We start from the raw sequence: 18,681 nt of genomic DNA, 5'->3' as shown, positions 1-18,681 counted from the left end.
TAATTCTTCATCCAAATTCAATCCTCCTGGCCTCTTTGTTTGGAAATCTATGATGGTGAGTGTTCTATCACCCCCCCTCAGATTTTTCGGAATATGTTCCAAAATCTAGAAACTCAGATCAGAAACACTGGAATAGTGTTTGTCAAAGAAATGTCGTGCAACCAGGTATTTAGGGTCATTATTTACGATGGCTCTGAGATGTTCGATGACCCTTTTCTTAGCTGTGCAGGCAGTACTCCCAATATACCATAACTTGCAAGTACATTCAATAGCATAAATGACAAAGCTAGTACCACATGTCAGGAACTGAGTGATTTTCCTATCTATGCCATTATACTCCAACACTCTTTTGTTCTTGCTGTGTCTGCATGCCTTGCAATGGCCGCACGGATAAAATCCACTGAGGCCATGGTCATTAAAGGTGGGGTAATGTGTAATGTCATTCCTCACCACCAAATCACGAATATTCCTATTCCGCCTGTATGTTATGGTGGGTCTGTCTGCTACACTCTTCCCCAAGACGCCATCAGTTTTCAAAATATCCCAATGTTTGGAAAAAATGCGTCTAACCTTTTGTGATTCAGAATTGTAAGTGAGAATCATACGTGTGGTGTCACACTTATCTTCTTGTGTACCCTGCGTTTTCTCACTAAGTGTGTGACTCCGGTCTACCCCATCTGCCCGACTTTTCTCTTTCTTGAGGACCCAATTAGGATAACCCCTGGAACGAAATCTCTTAACGATGGTATCTCTTTAACGAGCATAGGCTTCAGCATTGTTGCAATTCCTTTTAGCCCTCAGCAGTTCGCCATAGGGTATACTCCACTTGAGTGCCTCTGGGTGGCCGCTGAGGGCATGAAGGACCCTGTTCCCCGCCGTTGCCTTGCAAAAAAGGGACGTACACACCTTGTCATGTTTGATTTCCAGACATACATCAAGGTAATCAGTTTTCACACCATTGATGCTGCCCGTAAGTAAGATGTTATATCTGTTGGTATTCAGTTTGTCAATGAACTTCTCAGCATCACCCCTAGTGCCACTCCAAATGATGAACAAGTCATCAATGTAGCGTAGCCACATGATGACTTTCTGGAGGTCCTCTTTCAAGGTGGTGCTTTCGAAGATCTCTTGCTCCCAGTAGCCCATGAATAAATTTGAGAAACTGGGAGCAAAGCAAGAACCCATGGCAGTACCGTTGCTCTGCCTGTAGAGGGCGCTATTAAAGGCAAAGATGTTGTTTTTTTAGACAATAATCAATCATCTCAATAATCATCCTGCTATGCTCTCGATATCTAAGGGACCGTTGTTTCAAAAAATGTTCACATGCTTCTAAACCCTGTTGATGGTCTATTATTGTGTACAGAGAATGTACATCCAAAACAATAAAAAGGTATTCAGGGTTCCAAACTAAGTTTTCAATCTTGCATAGGAAATCTTTAGTGTCCCTAAGGTAACTCGGCAATTTGACCACAAAATCCCTTAAAACATTATCAACATATTTGGAGATATGTTCGCTGACACTCCCAATTGAGGATACAATGGGGCGTCCCGGAGGTCTGGTGCTGTCTTTGTGTAATTTGGGCAGTAGATAAAGTATCGGCAATTTGGGATGATCTTTTTATAGATAATGAAATTCTTTCCATTCCAAAAGGCCCTTCTCCCTCCAGGTGATCAATTTATCCCAGATAACCGTGATGCTCAAATTGTACTTGTCATAGGTCACAGATATGTAATAACTGGTATCATCAAGTTGGTGTAAAGCCTCTCTAATGTAGGCATCTTTGTCTAAGATGACAATGTTGCCCCCCTTATCAGCAGGGCGGATCACAATATTGGTGTCTTCATTGAGAGATTTCAAAGCCTGTCTTTGTATAAAAGAGAGATTATCCTGGATGACACGAGGTTGTCTCTGATTCTTATGTCTGAGGTTCATAAGTGCCTTAGTAGCACAGTCATGGAACGTGTCTATGTTGTCGTGAGGGAGTAGGGGTATGAATGTAGACTTAACCCTGAAGTCAGTCCTAACCGAAGTCCCCAGTTCTAAATCCATACTCTCTAGAGTCTGTGTGGTGTTACTCAATTCTTCCCTGGGCACACTCTCCTGATCTAATTCCACCATGGTTATAAGGGTATCAATATCCCCCACTGTAAGATCACGGTTACTCTTGCTAGTGATATGCTTGCTACTCTGATTCTGACCCAGTCTTTTCAGTTTATGCCATTTTTCAATTTGAGTTTTCTCACCAACTTAAATAAATCAATTCTAGTATCAGCATAACTAAAAGTGGACGAAGGACAGAAGGAGAGTCCAAGACAAAGGGTTCTTTTTTCCACATCACTCATCAGTCTCTTAGATAAATTGACAACAGTTCTATTAACCGTGTCTGTATCCATCAGTAGTTCTTGTTGGAGCTAGTTTTGCGATTTCCCATTGTGCCCCTTCCCCGGTCTGTATTGCCAGCGTTGTCTGAGTCTCTTTTTTCAATTGCGACATTTCCTTGTCCTCTGCCTCTTCCCCGTCCCCTCGCTTGTGGTGGTGGATTGTCCCTCACAGTTTGTCGGTCTTTCTGTAGGACCCGAAACTCGTCTAAAATATTAATCTGACGTGGGTTTCGTTCTTCTCCTGTTATGCTGCCTCCAGATACGTCCGATTCAGTATCACTCACAATTGAGTTGTCCGTCACAGTGTTGACAGTATTATCCACAGTAGGTGTAATATTTTGGACCTTATATAAATGGTCATATTTTTTACTGAAAGTCAGTATCCTGCCACACTTGTAATCAGCATAGTCACGATTCATTTTTCTGTGCTTCCTTGCCTTAATTCCATCTTCGTATTTAATGAGACGCTCTTTCATCGGATCAAGGAGTTTATTCACTGTTTCACCATCCATTGTTTGAGATAACTCTGTCATAATTTCTTTGATACAGTTCAAAATCTCTTCTCTATCTTGCCAAGCATACTTGATCAGGATTTCCATCATTTTCTTAGAACTTAGTGCAGAGTGCTCGCACCATTCCTCTAACATCTTTGGGTTAGGTGCTTCATACGTGGGGGTAATGAAAATTCTAAGACCCCTCGTGCCATTGCCTGGTCAACATAATTTTGTAGTGAGATAGCCTCCCACCATTTCGATATTTCTGTACGTTTAAGTTTCTCCAATTTCTTTATTTTTTCCTCCGAAGATTGAGTTTTGGGGCTCATTTTGACTGCATTGGATCTATTAGTACTTCCTGGTTTTCTACTGAATAGTGTCAGAGCAGCTGCTCTTCTCTCCGCTTCCTCATCCATCTTGTGCTGAAGCTTGGACTAAATATAGCTGTGCTTTATGCCTATCTTCCCCTTTCCATGAATGAAAAGTTCCCTCTGCCAAACGACTCACAATTGCCGTAAAAATCTCACAATTGCCGCAAAACTCTACTCTCAATTGAGATCACTATAGGCACCCAAGTTATCCACGCTCCGCGGTGTAAAAGGTCAGAGACGCTGGCTGCTGATAGTAAAGTCGGAGAAAGATCCATACTTAATTACGTTGCAGAGGCCCAACAAAGAACGGGCGAAGCGAGAAAATTACAAACACTTGGCAGTTCCTAAAACTCCCACCGCTGCCCCGGGGAAAAGTCAACGGCACGCATCCACCGATACGCTATCGTGACACTCCCCCCAAGGGACGGACAGTAGTTGAATAGGCTTACCTCCGTGTAAGTATATCCCGTTAGATGCAGTTCAATTGGCGTCTCCTCTCCTGACGTTTAGCCGGTCCAGTGCAACCCTCAATGAAAGCTGAAAGTCACAAATTACTCCAGGATTAATTTGTGACTTTCGGCATATATATATATATATAGATATATATATATATATATCTATATATATATATATATCAAAACAAGAGGGGTGCCCCAGTGAGGAGGTCACACCCGAAAGGGTTTCAGCACACCACCGCCGGCAGCAGGACTGACAGGATGCTCACATGTCTCCAAGGCCAAACGCGTTTCGAGCAATCATCCGCTCTTCATCAGTGGCAAGAAATGTAGATGCAGCCATTTTTTGAATCCATGGTTTTTATTTCAAAAGTCCCGCCCCAATGGGCGCAAGGCATTCTGGTTGTGCTAGTCCATGAACGATTGCCAGGACTCAGGATTCTGTAAACCCCAGTGGGTGCCACATACTGCATTGAAGTCAAGCCTAGTGGAAAAATAAAAAATCATAAAATAGTGTCCCAAGTGGGTGTATATATATATATATATATATATATATATATATATATATATATATATATATATAATCTACTGGCGGTCGCCAGTAGATAGTTATAGTTAGGACCGTGTTTCCATAGGAAATCTCAAAATTCTATTTTGAATAACTTTGGCGCCGGTTGACGAATCCTCGTGAAATTTTTAAAACTAATGGGGCGCTCCATTCAGCTCCTACCCTGAAAGTCTCGGGGTGATTCGTCAAGCGGGGGCCGAGAAAAAAGGGGGGTCCCAAAACGCGTTTTCCCCATGCATTTTTCCATAGGACCTTTAGACACAGCTACAGCCCAAACGGCTGAACACAATTACTTGAAATTTGGCAGAGAGGTAGCCATAAGGTCAAGGAAGTGCCTTTCGCAGGTCTGGTGTAAATCTGTTCAGTATTTCCTGAGAAATTAGCATTTAAAAGCATATCAATATCTATACGTGTGCACCGTGCGCGCTGGGTGCACGCACCCTGCCGTGCGTGAGCGCAATTCTGATTGGTTGTTAGTTGTCGGTAAACATTCGAATCGGTCGAAACCAGGAACTGTCGGCCGCCATTTTGTCTCTCGCAGTCTGAGGGGGTGAAAATCAAAGGTGGAGAACGTGAAAATGGGGCATAGTGGACAGTTCCTGCCCCCCTAGCCTTGGTCAGGGGGTCACAGAAGGACCCCCAAGGGGAAAAAAAACAATCGCGAGGTACGCGCACCCTGCGCGCACTGCGAACCGTGGGCGCTCGGTACGCGAAGCGCACCGAGTGCCCACAGAGCGCGCACGGTGCGCGAAGCGCACCGTGCGTGCACGGTTCGCAGTGCGCGCTGGGTGCGCGCACCTCGCGATTTTATAAAAAAAATAGTTTTTTTTCCCTTGGGGGACGGTGTAAAACGTGAAAAAAAAATAAAAAAAATTAAAACATAACTTAGCATTTAAAAAAACGTACAAATTCACTTAAAAAACCATAGGTTTCACACACGTTATAGTTAGCAATTAGCATTTAAAAAACCTTGCAAATTCACTTAAAAAACCATAGGTTTCACACAGGTTATAGTTAGGTGGACATTTCACTCGTAAAAAACCAATGAAATTCCCCCGTTCTAGTTAGTGCAGGCAACTATAACTCACGTGACCGCAATCCTCTGCTGATGACGTCAGATATTACATCACTGATGACATATGTGTGTTTCTGAAAAATAAATATTTGTAATATATGTATAGCTAAAGATTAATATGAGAAGACATGGGTAAATAAGAGTCTAAATACAGTGATGTAATATCTGACGTCATCAGCAGAGGATTGCGGTCGCGTGAGTTATAGTTGCCTGCACTAACTATAACGGGGGAATTTCATTGTTTTTTTACGAGTGAAATGTCCACCTAACTATAACCTGTGTGAAACCTATGGTTTTTTAAGTGAATATATATATATATATATATATATATATATATATATATATACATATTCAGTGAAAAAACCATAGGTTTCACACATGTTATAGTTAGCTGGACATTTTACTCGTAAAAAACCAATGAAATTGCCCCGTTATAGTTAGTTCAGCTAACTATAACTCGCGCGCCCGCAATGCACTGCTGATGACGTCACATATTAGATCACTCATGACATGGTCAGTGACATCACTCATGACATCACTGATGACATCTCAAATGACATCACTGATGACCTCACTGATGACATCATCCAGTGAATGTGTGTTTTTCTGAAAATTAAATATGTTTTATATATGTATATCTCAAGGTCGATGGAAGAATAAATGGGTATATAAGTGTCTAAATGGATGATTTGTTTTTGAAAAATTGATTGTTTAACTGACTGATTAAGTGTATCTTAGTGAATACATGGCTTAGTGAGTAATGTTTAAATATGTATATATCTGTATCAGTCTCTCACTTTGTGTATAAGTGGCTGCATGGGTTGGTGAGTAGCTACATGGGTGTCTATATAGGTTATTAGTTGGTTTTTTGAGTATCAGTCTGAGTGTCTGCATGGTTCGGTGGGGGGTATTACGTAGTGCATAGGTGCATGAATGAGTGACTCACTGTTTGTATGTGTTGAACAGACCATGTGTGCAGGACTGCATGGGTGGATGAGTGTGTGTATGGGTGTGTTAGTGAGTGAATGACTGTCTCAATAGTGTCTTTATGAGTAACTACATATGTTTTAAACTAGTATATGTGACTATTGGTGTATATATGTGAGTATATGCAAGGGTGAGAGATTGGAAGAGTTCCTGTATGAATAAGTATGTGTTTCTATAAGTGATTGTTTAAAAGACTAAGTATGTGTAAGTTTCCGTAGAAGTAAGTATGGTGGTGTGTGTATAACTGTATATGCAAGTAAATGTATGTTTGATTCTTTATTAGCACGAGTGACTATGTGTGTGAGTAACTCTATGCATGAGTGGCATTGTGTAACAGGATGTATAGGTGTATGAGTACATATGATGAGTGAGTACATGTATTAGTGACTGTATTGGACTGTTGGTGAATGAGTGGATGTGTATGTGGATCTTAGAATTACTGAAGAGGTTGTTGTAACTGGTATTGGTATGTCCATTGTTTTGAAAATTTTAGTCTCTATTTTTGAATGTGTGTGTCAAAGGTTATATTAGGGTGAGAGGAGGTCTACCACTCTATCACAAGGATGATGTCATCAGTGATGTCATCAGTGATGTCATTTGAGATGTCATCAGTGATGTCATGAGTGATGTCACTGACCATGTCATGAGTGATGTAATATGTGACGTCATCAGCAGTGCATTGCGGGCGCGCGAGTTATAGTTAGCTGAACTAACTATAACGGGGCAATTTCATTGGTTTTTTACGAGTAAAATGTCCAGCTAACTATAACATGTGTGAAACCTATGGTTTTTTCACTGAATTTCTAAGGTTTTTTAAATGCTAATTCCTAACTATAACCTGTGTGAAACCTATGGTTTTTTCACTGAATTTCTAAGGTTTTTTAAATGCTAATTCCTAACTATAACGTGTGTGAAACCCATGGTTTTTTCAGTGAATTTGCAAGGTTTTTTAAATGCTAATTTTTTTTTTTTTTTTTTTTTTTCTAACATATTTTTAATTTAATTATCTTACCTTTTATAAAGACTATGATTAAATTTTTAAAATTCTTTAATATGTTTTTTTAAATATATTTTTTAAAATGAACATGTAAAATTTATTTGCAGTACTTTTTTTTAAAAAAAAATATTTTTTTAGTACGCGTACCGTAAGCTCACGGTAAGCGTACGGTTTACGCAACGTCCGTAATCTATCTACGCTGCTTGCGTATAGTTACGCACTTTGCGTTGCCGCGCGTACTGCGCGTGGGACGCGTGCGCGCTTACGCCACACGCGCACGTTACGCGGAAGTGTCGGGTAGTGACTGTTATGCGCATGCGCGCAAGCGCGTGTCTTTTTTACGCGCATGCGCACTTTTGCCGTAAGCATACCGTAAGCGTACCGTAAGCGTACGGTAGGTCATGTGATCATGAAACACAACTTTTGATTGGTTGAAACTACTTTCAGTTCTAGAACTCTCCTACACCACACCCATTCCCCTCATTTCTGCTTGTGATCCCTTGGGAGAAGGAGCTGGTTTGTCTTTGGGATACGATGGCAGAACAGCAGAGCTCTTCTGAGAGTGAGGCTAGCACTAGCAGCACTGTCTTGAGGCAGAGATCGAGGAAACAAAAGCCCTCTTATGTATGGGATTATTTTACTTTTCCTGAAGGCCAGCAAAAGGTAAATGCACCCTTAGTGACTTGTAAGCTGTGTAAGCGTGTACTTTCTAGAGGTAATCCTAACAGGAAGTATTCCTTTGGGAATCACACCATGAAGAGACACCTCCAGAATGTACACAGAAGGACACATGGTCATCTTTTTGGAGGTAACTCTTCAGAAAGACGAGCCAGTACATCCACAGTAGCTCAGCCTGAACCATCATCTGCAGGGCTGACTCCTTCTTCTGCAGGTCAGGTGAGCCCTTCATCTGTGGGGGGAGAATCTCCTTTTGCTGGCCCTCTGGAAATGAACCCTCGATTTCGGAAGGTTGATATTCATTGCACATTTTGTAAAGATCTAATTTGCCATAGGGAGACCAGTGTTTCCCTAGTGAACAACAAAATAGATCAGCACATTTGTCGCTTTGAATAATTTTCCCATGCTTCCTTTCCTCTGTCCCTGCATGAACACAACGGTTCTTTTAAGAGCCAACCTTATCTTTCATCTTTTTTTTACATATGTTTTTAAAAACTTTTTTTTATTTTTTTTTTTTACCGTACGCGTACGGTGCGCGTACTTTTTTTTTTTTTTTTTAAAAAACACTAAAAATCATTTATCACATTACATTGTCCTTGAGAGACTACAATTATTATTATTGACTTACCATACTCACTGAAAAAATATTTATTCATTTGTTTTTTTTAAAAATAGTTTTAAAAATGTTTGTAGTTTTCGAAAATTTTCTATATCTATCTGGAAAAAAAGAAAAAAGTATTAATATTTTAAAAACATTTTATAATACAGTACACATATTTACATTTTTTTCCAAAAAATATTTTTGCCTTATTTTTGCTGTTTTCAGAATATATTGCATTTCACTATAAATTGTGAAAGCAATTGCATTCATCATTTTACAGCGGGCAAAAAAAAAAATACCAATCACAAAGATTGTATTAAAAATGCCCTGATTCTTTTTTTACTTAAACTTCTTTGCCAATTTGAAAGCACACTTACTGCTCTTTTTTTTTTCGGCGCAAGTGAAAATCACTTTTACAGACTGACACATTATGAAACCACTTTTTTTGATTTATTTAAATGCACATGTCCAAACTGTTTTTTCAGACCACCACCATGTGTATTCTCGGTGACTGCCTACACTCCAGCAAGGGCAACCAGCCTTAGTGATGCTGAATGTATTTGCATTACAGACTGAAACCTGAAAACCCCACTCGCTTGTAAATACTGTGCATGACTATACATGGCAAGCACATGGGTGTGTGCTAAGACTCTGCTTCTTCCCCCAAAAATTCGCTCCCCCTTTCCATCTAATGCAACTGTGAAATCACCAGAGCAATACGCAATAAATCTCTGCCTATAATTCCTCTCTGCACACAGAGTCATGTTTTCACATTAGTCCCAAAACGAAATTTCTTTGCCAATTTGAAAGCACACTTACTGCTCTTTTTTTTTTCGGGGCAAGTGAAAATCACTTTTTACAAGTGAAAATCACTTTTACAGACTGACACATTATGAAACCACTTTTTTTGATTTATTTAAATGCACATGTCCAAACTGTTTTTTCAGACCACCACCATATGTATTCTCGGTGACTGCCTACACTCCAGCAAGGGCAACCAGCCTTAGTGATGCTGAATGTATTTGCATTACAGACTGAAACCTGAAAACCCCACTCGCTTGTAAATACTGTGCATGACTATACATGGCAAGCACATGGGTGTGTGCTAAGACTCTACTTCTTCCCCCAAAAATTCGCTCCCCCTTTCCATCTAATGCAACTGTGAAATCACCAGAGCAATACGCTTTAAATCTCTGCCTATAATTCCTCTCTGCACACAGAGTCATGTTTTCACATTAGTCCCAAAACTAAATTTCTTTGCCAATTTGAAAGCACACTTACTGCTCTTTTTTTTTTCGGGGCAAGTGAAAATCACTTTTTACAAGTGAAAATCACTTTTACAGACTGACACATTATGAAACCACTTTTTTTCATTTTTTTAAATGCACATGTCCAAACTGTTTTTTCAGACCACCACCATGTGTATTCTCGGTGACTGCCTACACTCCAGCAAGGGCAACCAGCCTTAGTGATGCTGAATGTATTTGCATTACAGACTGAAACCTGAAAACCCCACTCGCTTGTAAATACTGTGCATGACTATACATGGCAAGCACATGGGTGTGTGCTAAGACTCTACTTCTTCCCCCAAAAATTCGCTCCCCCTTTCCATCTAATGCAACTGTGAAATCACCAGAGCAATACGCTTTAAATCTCTGCCTGTAATTCCTATTTCCACACAGAGTCATGTTTTCACATTAGTCCCAAAACGAAATTTCTTTGCCAATTTGAAAGCACACTTACTGCTCTTTTTTTTTTCGGGGCAAGTGAAAATCACTTTTACAGACTGACACATTATGAAACCACCATGTGTAACTACAACAAAAACAATTTCCATTTCTATTATTCATTTCTTAAGTTACCACATACATCCCCTCTCAAACTGTAAACTCACCTTTAAAATTAGTTAGTTGTGAAAGAAATGTGACACTCAAACAGCAGATTATCAGAGCCAGGATCTCTGTTGTGTTCACCTCTCTCCTCTCAGCAGAACCAGATAATGGCAAACTTTCCCTCTATTTTTCCACACATATACTTGTAAGTTTCAAATCTCAGTGCTTCCCCCTTTTTTTCAAATGTAATCACACATTTCTATTGGTTGAAAACCAACCCTTTTCCAAAAGTACCCTTCCCCCAACTTGACTTCTGCCTAGTACCCTTCCCCCAACTTGACTTCTGCCTGCTACCATAGCAACAGCTCATGGAACACTGCTGTGTTGAGTTAGGTCAGAAGTTCGCCAAACAATGTTTCAATTCCACAGAGCAAGAGTGCTTGACTTTTCAAACCTAACAGCAAATCCATAGTACTGTTCTTTGGTTACACATTTTTTTTTACCAATACAAACCATGCTTCTATTAATTTACACATACAGCCTAGTTTTTATTCTAGAATGGTATGAAACAGCCAATCAGTTCTTTTTGTTTTGAAAAAAATATGTATGCCTCCATTTCCAAACTGTCTTTCTTTTCATATTGCCATTCTACTGAAAGACACCTCCTGAGTGCATCCAGTTCTCCTTTGAAGATGTTCACAGTGTGGATTGTAGGGCACAGCTATGTCTTCTGGAGTGAAAAGTTTGCAGAGAAAACAGGTATGGTGAGAGACCTTGCTTTGCCAAATGTAGACATTAAATGGATTGGTCAGAGAGGGTTAAAGTGACACCAATTGATGCCATTGGTGAAATCCTTCATTCAAATCCAACACCCTGACCTCATAATAGTGCACTGTGGTGGCAATGACCTAGGCACTTTGACTGGGGTAGGTCTGGAAATGCTTATGAAGGACACCTTTGCACAACTGTTTACACTTTTCCCTAAATCTGCCTTTGTGTTTTCCAACATATGCCAAAGGCAAAAATGGAACTGGTCCAATCATTTCTGTCCACAGATTGACAAAGCAAGAAAGCACGTCAACAAATCTGTTTCTGCTTTCCTCCGTGACTATGGTATGGGTGCCATTTACCACAACAACTTGCGTTATGACATGCAAGACATTTATAGAGGAGATGGTGTGCACTTCAATGATGAAGGGAACAGAGTCTTCCTCTTGAACCTTAGACTCTGCATCGGTACTTACTTGTAGGTACCACTAAAAAAATGACTTCATAAACACAACAGCTCTTTTTAGAGCTCCCTAATATCTAAACTCTTAAATCTGCTTTTCATTTATTTTTTTTAATTTTTTTTTACCGTACGCTTACCGTAAGCTTACCGTACGCGTACCCCGTGATTTTTTTTAAAATCAATAAATGTTTTTTTTGTACTTTTCTGTCCTTCTTTGACCCCCTTACAAATGTTAGGGGGTCTGTAACTCTCCTAATTGCCCCCTTTCCTTGTTTTCACTCTTTTTTTTCAGAGTGAAATACACAAAATGGCGGCTGCCGCTTCCTGGTTTCGACCGATTCGAATGTTTACTAAGATCTAAGAGCCAATCAGAATCGCGCTCGCGCACGCCACCGTACGCTTACCGTAAGCGTACGGTAAGCGTACCGTAAGCGGGCTCAGATATATATATTGATTTAAAGGCTATTTTCTCAGAATCTACTGAACAGATTTACACCAAACCTACAAAAGGCACTTCCTTGACCTAGGGACTACCTCTCTGCCAAATTTTGAGTAATTCTGTTCAGCCGTTCGGGCTGTAGCTCGTTCTAAAGGTCCTATGGAAAAATGCATGGGAAAAACGCGTTTTGGGACCCCCCTTTTATCTCAGCCCCCGCTTGACGAATCCCCCCGAGACTTTCAGGGTAGGAGCGGAGCGTAGCGCCCCACCTATTTTGAGAAATTCGCGAGGATTCGTCAACCGGCGCCAAAGTTATTCAAAATAGAATGTTGCGGATTTCCTATGGAAAAGGGGTCCTAACTATAACTACCTACTGGCGACCGCCAGTAGGTAATGCATATATATATATGTATGTATATATATATTATATATATACTTTTACCCCCTAAAACACTAAAGATTTCCTCTCCTACCCCAATACCCATAGTTCCTGAAACCCTAAAATGATCCTTACTACCCCAGTACCAATACCCCCCAAACTTACACTTAGCACCCAAATATCCATACCTCCTAAGCTCTAAATTACCCTTTCAACCCCAAAACCCATACCCTCCCTGAACCCTAAAATTATTCCTGGCACCCCAAAACCCAAACTCACCCTGAACCCTAAATTTACCCTTGACACCACAAAAATCAAACCCACCCTGAACCCTAAAACTACCCTTGGCACCCCAAAACCAAAACCTACCCAGAACTCTGAAATTACCCCTGGCACCCCAAAACACATACACACCCTGAACCCTAAAATTACCCTTGGCACCCCATAACCCATACCCACCCTGAACACTAAAATAACTCCTGGCACCCCAAAACCCATACCCACACAGAACCCTAAAATTACCCTTGGCACCCCAAAACCACAACCCACCCAGAACCCCAAAATTAACCCTGGCACCCCAAAACCCAAACCCAGCCTGAACCCTAAAATTACTCCAGGCACCCCAAAACCCATACCCACCCTAAACTCTAACATTACCCCTGGCACCCCAAAACCCATACCCACCCTGAACCCCAAAATTACCCTTGTCACCCCAAAACCCATACCCACCCTAAACCCTAAAAACCCATATTCACCCAATACATTTGAGACACATATCCCTTTACCATTCATGCCTTTACAATGAAAATTGGTGGTGCAAAGTCATGCGTTGTAAAGGCATATGTGCTGTAAAAGTTTTTGTTGTAATGGCATGCAATGTTATTACATTTGTGTTGTAACAACTTTGTTGTAATGGCAATGCGTTGTAACATAAGTATTGTAATGGTTCTTTCCCAAGTCTTACATGTCCTAGTAGTGAAAAACTCTTACATTTGTTTTTTACTAGTGCAAAGACAACCCCTCCCATACATTTAATAAGCTATAACTTCCAAATGGGTACAAGTAACCAGTTCCTGTTTGATGTCTAAGGAATTGTAATGAAAAATTATCGATTATGGTGAAGTCAGATTTTATATTTTGAAAATGGCACTTTAAAAAATTTAGAGCCTCATTTATGAGGCCGCTTGCACCGCCGGAATGTCACTTTTTGTGACGTTCCCTATCGCAAAAGCCTGCTTTGATATTTAACAGGCAGTACTAAGCCACTTTTTCGGGATGATTATTGTCTGATAAATATCGGTCTCTTTAACGCAGTTTTCTACGTTAAAGGGGCATGCAATGGGTGTTGCTGGGGGTGTTCCCAGCAACCTCTATGGCTTTTTGACACTGCACCAGATTTACGAGAAAACGTAAATCTGAGGCAGCGCCAAAACTTGGAGGCACAACAAGGAGAAATACCTTAATTTCTCTTCGTTTTTCCTTTTAGTGTGTGTTCTGCAGCACACATAGAAAGAGAAAAAACCTCTTGTGATTATTTTTGTACAGGAAGATTTGCCTTCCTGTACAAAAATAATCATCCCTGCAATGCAGACATCCTTGCACCATGGTGTAAAGGTCTCTGCTTTGGCTCACGGCAGCCTATTGTGCGTCGACGCAGGGGGAAATGACAGGAATGCACTGTATCTGATAGATACTGTGCATTCTTCACCTTTTCTTTTGCCATAGGGCAGCGCAGCAGGAAGGCCTGTTGCGATGCCCTATGGCAAAACCTCATAAATGAGGTCCTTGGCATTTTCCTGCCTTAGCCATTTGGTGCCTGCAGCCTGTCTTCTGATCACATGACAGGGTGTGGTTGACAGTTTGGCTTTATGTATTCCCCCTAAATAGCCACACACAATGGAGAGCTTAGGTGTGCCTGGATAGGCCATCACAGGCTGGATGGGAGGGAGGAGCTGGGCACAGCCCTACTTACACTACAATATTCTGTGTCCTGCCTCCACACAAAGGGCTGCACAGCCCCTGTGGTTAGTCTGGGCCCAGGGCCAGAAAGGCAGGACACATTTGCTCTTCGAAGAGAAACCTCTAGAAGTTTCTCCCATTTTTAAGGCAGAGCTTGGTATAAGTATTAAACGTCAGACACCAACTCTACAGTACACGTGAGGACCTGTGGAGACACTGCAAGGAATAAGGACCGTTGTGCTGCTTAAAGAACTGCCACTTTGCTTGTCTGCTGCTTTGTAGGACTGATGCCTGCTGTGCTGATCTGCTGCCTACTGCCTGCTTGCCTGAATTAGAAGGCCTGGACCTGCAACCTGATCACAGGACCGACAGAGTTACTCCAAGGGCTAGTCTCTTGTAACCAGCATCTGGACCCTGCAACTGTGTGTTCTACCCTGGCATGTGGTGCCATCCCAGTACTGGACCCTTGGGAGTGGGTCTGAAGGGGCCCTGTCAGCCCATCCCTTGACCCAGCAGTACCGACGCATCTCCTCTGCTGTGCAAACCTGAGCAGAACCAATGCATCGCCTCTGCTGCTGTAAGGATTCTCCCGATGCAAGGTCTCTGCATTGACCCTGCATCACAACCAATGCTGTGTGAAGGTTCACCTGTGCAGGCCCATGCATTGCAAATTTCTCGTCAAAGGCAACCTCAATGACGATGAAGCTTCTTGCATCACAGCCTCACAGCTCTTTGGAACTGGCTCATCACCTCAACTGTGTGAAGCATCTTTGATATCAAGTGCCAGACAAACTTCCCTATTAAAATATTATTCAACGGAGCGCAGTGGAGGGAGGCAGAGGTGATCCCTTGGAGCTGAGCTTTACCCACAAAAAAAGCAGGAGGACATAACTTACATTCATCAAAAGCCGCTCTCACCCAGACCTCCAAAAGATGATGCCAAGATAGTTGGCACCTATTGCTGAGGTGAGGGACTGTGGTTGGAGACAACAGGGACTAAAAACACAGACACACTGAAAAGATACAGAAGAAAATCTCACATTTTATTTGGAATAGTGAGCCACCACGAATTTGTAATTTATTACTATATAGAATCCCCTCAGATGGAGGATTTGTTGTTCCAGACATACAGATATATTTTTGTGGCTCAATTAAACCCACCACTAACCTGGAGCTCCCCAGGTACAAATGAGACCTGGTGCAGGCTTTACAGGAAGGGTGGAATTTATGACGTTACAACGCATACATTTACAATGTATGGCTTTACGACGCAGTTTTTACATCGCATCTTCCTTTACAACGCATTCTTTTACAACGCATGCCATTACATCGCATTTTTAGAAACTACCTTTACAATGCATTCCATTACATCGCATTAAACCTTTACAACGCATACCATTACAATGCATACAATTACATCGTATTTTAGGTAAGTGTTGGATAGTATAGGGGTAATAATTACTATTCTAACTCCAGTGAGTGCAACAGTAGAGTAAGTTTTTATTAGTGTATGCATTGTAATGGTATGCATTGTAATAGCTTGCGATGTAATGCCTGCATTGTAGTGACATGCATTGTAATGACATGCGTTGTAGTGACATGCAATGTAATGGCTGCGTTGTAATGACATGCGATGTAAAGGATGTTGCGATGTAATGACTGCTATGTAAAGGTAGTGCGATGTAATGACTGCATTGTAAAGGTTGTTTCCCGGAAGGGTGCAACATCTGTTATGGCTTCCCTCAAGAACTCATAGACTCCAAGGTCCCCTGATGTCTTACATCAAAACGACTCTAGCCTATTGTAATAAGGCTGTTAGGCTTCGGAAAAGTTTGATTTATCCCACTTCCCTAACTCCAGGTTTAGTGAACCCAGGATTTGAGCCAGGCATGTCTGAAAGGTGTTATCTAGGCTGCATAGAGGAAGAGGCTATGTGACTTGGTTTGCTTTTTGAAGGAGGTCTACTCCAGTGCTTAATTTGTAAAACAATAAGAGCCAGGGTTCTCATCAAGAGGTCACTGCAACTTGCACCACACATTGCCCTGTCATGCTGCCAATGAGTCTAACACAACTACCACCCATCACACTCCTACAGGTGTGACAATACGGACTATTTCAGGCCTCCAAAGCTATAATAATGGCTTATGCAGCAGGTAATAGTTATCTTTAATGTGCATTGAATTGATAAATGATCCACTGTTGTGGTCATCTCTAAATTAACGAGACAGCGCCACCTTAAGGCAGACTGTCACAATGTTAATAATTTAGTGCTGGTGCGGAGCACTGGAAACCACTGGCTCAAATTAAGCACTGGTCATCTCAAAAACAGAGAACAGTGCATAAATGATTTATTATAATTGAGGCCAAAAAAATGCATATCAGCTGAAACAGCTTTGCATTGGGCTAGACACCAAGAGGAGAGCGAGAGTAGACAGACAAAGTACGTATCTGGGGAGAGGCACTCACGAGCAGCCCTGGGCACTAGAATAAAACAGCCCATTGCCACACCTAACTTTAACCAAAAGATGGGAGGGGCAACTTGATTTAGAATGCTCAGGAAGTGACTGGACGCTGATCTGGTGAAGAGCAGCAGCATCCCCCATCGATACTCAGTGTTAGGCATGAACATAAACAAGTATGTGAAGATGATACCTGCCCGCTCTGTGCTTAAAAGCGATATATGACGGATCTGACATGTGAGTGCGGGGCTCCTACGTACATATACGGGTGGAATACAATCAAATTCAGAATTTTGGGAGAGAGGTCCAATTATCTATCAAAGACATCACAAACATCCAGCTGCAAATGAAACACTTGACACCTCTACTGTGCCATGGAGATTAGGGGGGATAATATTCCCTGTCAAGGCCTACATGAAAACTCAGACCACATGTGCTGCCAGGGGCTAAACTGACTGTTGCACAAAAACAGAAAGTGCCTGACCCTCCCATGATGCCCCTGTAAAGGGCTAAACTTTGGAAGTTATATTCAATGGAAAGACTAACAGTGACGCAAAGAGATCAAATGGATAAATTCGCAAACATCTGGACACCTATGTCAAGAGTGATGCTTCGGCGAGGCGGGGGCCTAGGCCTCCCAGTTCAGTGCTGAGGTTTGTCCACCTCCGGAGGTGCTTTTGGACTGAGGCTAGGTAGCTGGTGAACACAAGCAGTAGTGGCTCACTGTTGAGGTTGCTGGCTAATGATCTTTTATATAAATGTTGCATGGAGTCATGCTATATCATCCGGTTCCTGTTGAAATAACTCTTTGTGTAATGTTGCTTCCCAAAAAATGTTGACTATGCATGTTCAAGATAATCTGTCTGTTCCTGGCAAACTTTCAATAAAGTTTTTAAAGAAATATTGATAAGGGTGTTGGTATGTCTCATACTGCTCCTTAATCTAGCACAGAATCCCACACAGATACCCTGGCATGAGCAGGCATTGCTCGTCTGAATAAGAATGGCAGAGTATTTACATTGAGGTATCATTGGATCTTTGTTTTGCTTAAAATTTGGAACAAAAATACATTTGGATAATTCAATTTCAGTAATATATCAATATGGATAAATGCAGACAGAAATGTAAATAGGATGCCATACAACTCGAAGTCTTCATTGCAATGCTATGCCTGTCATGTACATGGGTTGTAATTTCTCGTCCTTCACCATGAGCCTGGAACTTTTGAAGTTACATTATTTTTTTTACATGTATTATATTTAGGCAATGGAATGGGTGGAACGCTGCGCTCACTGTGGGGCATTGAAGTCATTCTGTCTAACATCTTACACACCCCTGTTGCTCTGTCCTGCTTAGGAAGTGAGTGCTGTTAACTGGAAGGTTGCATGGGAAGTTTCAGTTTTTGTGTCTGGATTGCTGTCAGACTTTTCCAATTGCCCGTAATTCCTAAAGTTGTATCAGGAGTTACTGAGCGACTCGCAGCAATGTTTCCAGGGGGATTGGACCGTCTATATTTACCATTTTAGGCATCTTTTCCAGGAGACCTGGAACCTCCTGTGTTGACTTCTCCACAACAGCCACAGGCTGCCTATAAAAAGCCTACTTGCAGAATAGCAGAATGTTTGGAAAATTAGGGGATTCATATTTTTTACCTCTTGCCATTTTGAAGCTTGAATGAGTCAGGATTAACTATTTGCTCCTCTCCAACACAGAAAACCGGACATCCCTGCATTTCAAGACATCATGGGGCAGATGTACCAGCCCCTATTGCCAC

This window comes from Triturus cristatus, chromosome 2_1 (assembly GCF_964204655.1).
Source record: "Triturus cristatus chromosome 2_1, aTriCri1.1, whole genome shotgun sequence".
In the NCBI taxonomy this organism is placed as follows: Eukaryota; Metazoa; Chordata; class Amphibia; order Caudata; family Salamandridae; genus Triturus; species Triturus cristatus.
Note: the sequence above shows the minus strand (reverse complement) of the source record.